Source organism: Phodopus roborovskii, unplaced genomic scaffold, assembly GCF_943737965.1.
Source record: "Phodopus roborovskii unplaced genomic scaffold, PHOROB, whole genome shotgun sequence".
In the NCBI taxonomy this organism is placed as follows: Eukaryota; Metazoa; Chordata; class Mammalia; order Rodentia; family Cricetidae; genus Phodopus; species Phodopus roborovskii.
In genome coordinates, this window is record NW_026125281.1 from 16,595,587 (window position 1) to 16,597,635 (window position 2,049).

A 2,049-nucleotide genomic window follows, 5' to 3' on the forward strand; every position below is an offset into this window, starting at 1 on the left:
GAGGTGGAGTTATAGACCTGGGAACTGGAAAGGGAACTTAGGTCTCCAGAAGAATAGTACTCACTCTTAACCACTGAGGCATCTTTCCAGTCAATTAGGAAGCCCTCCTAATGTTAAAAGTATTCTGAGCTGCAGGCTTTCTTCACTTTGGTTCACTGTTCTCATGTTTCCCCACAATTCCCAGCGGCCTCACACTCCTGCTGTGCATCTCTGCAGTTGCTCCCATTTTTTTGTCTTTGGAATACATATGGTCTATTTTCCTTAACCTGACATTTCTGCTTCACTGGGCCTCACGGAGTCACTCTGGAGACTGCAGTCTTAACTGGAAGTCTTCACGAAGTTCTAAGACTATAACTCTGCATTACATTACTTCAATCTGATTTTGAAATGACTAAGAAGATGTGGGTGCAGCCACCTATTTAGGAGCTCATAGTCACTTGTAATTCCAGGAGATCTGACACCCTCTTCTGGCTCCAGAGGGCACATGTACAAGTGGCATACACTCAGAAAGCCACAAACGAGCTCATGTGCACATGCACACACAAATGCCTAGAAATTCTAGTTAAAGCAGAGATATGAAAACACAATTTGAAATAAATAAGTATAAATGCAAGTTCAACTTTATTGAAGCAATTTGGCTGCATTTATCAAGACTGAACTGTACACATGACATGTAGTCAACCACTAGAAACTTACCAACTGAAATACTTGTTCAACAGTGAATATTATAAGGAAAGACAGTGCATAATAGTTGGTAATAGTAAAACCATGAAAACTGCTTGTGTGCCTCTTGGTAGTGAACTAGTTTATATACACAGATGATGGAATACAAGACAGCCATTTAAAACACGAGGTAGATTGACATGTATGACATGCATGGACCAAATGGAATGGCCTTTAAGATAAAACTAATAAGCCAGGTGGAACCAGGAGGGTCAGGAGCTCAAGGTCATCCCCAGCTACACAAAAAGTTCGAGGCTGGTCTGGGTCTCACACAAGATATCTGCAAAAACAAACTGCACCAAACCAGAAAAGTAAAAACATTGACTGATTACATAAAAGCATCCTGGGCTGGAGAGACGCCTCAGCAGCGAAGACCGCAAGACCCATGTTCATTTTCTAGCACCCATATTGGGCAGCTTACAATACCTGTAACTTCAGCTCTGAGGGATCCAACACCCTTCCTGGACTCTGTGGGAACCTCATACACATGGGGATGGGGGTGATGGTGGGTACACACACACACTTTCTCTCTAAAAAAGGCATCTATTTAATAAAATATACATTAAGTATCCAAAAAGGGAAGGCACTGAATGAACAGTGTATCAAAGGAAAAGTTTCAATCTCTTCTTCAGAAGAATTAACATGGGGACCGGTGGGAAGGTTCAGTAGGTAAAAGCTCTTGCCATAAATTTAGCCTGATGACCTGAACCTGATTCCCAGGAACCCACACAGAGAACAGAGCTCAGCAAGATGTCCTCTATTTATACGTACACACATAAAATAAAAAGGTAATAAAAAAGTAAAATACAAAGCACTTAACAGTGATTATCTTTAGACAGTTGAATAAAAAATAGGTAAGGTAGTGGGAGAGTTCTCCTTCCTTGTTATAGCATTAAATTGCTAACATTATTTCACCAGGGGTTAAATGTACAGGCAGAACTGGCTTTTTTTCCTTTGCATTTCTAAAAAGCAATAATTATTTACACACACACACAGACACACAAACAGGTTAAAACATACCTAACAGAAACATACACACATATACACAGATGCACTTAATTTAAGAAGAGCATCATGCCTAGACAATTTTTTTGAGGCAAGGTCTCATGTAATTCAGGCTGGCCTTGAATTTAAGCAGCACAGGATGACCTTGAACCTCTGAAGAACTAGGAGTACAACGGGCACCTGCCACCACCTGGCCCTGATGCCTGTTTTAAAGTACAGCACGCAGCTCAGTTAACATTACCTAAAGATCTCAAACCACTTCATTAGTATTCATTAAAACTCAGAAAGGTTTCCATGTCACATGTCCATAGTATCAAAGCC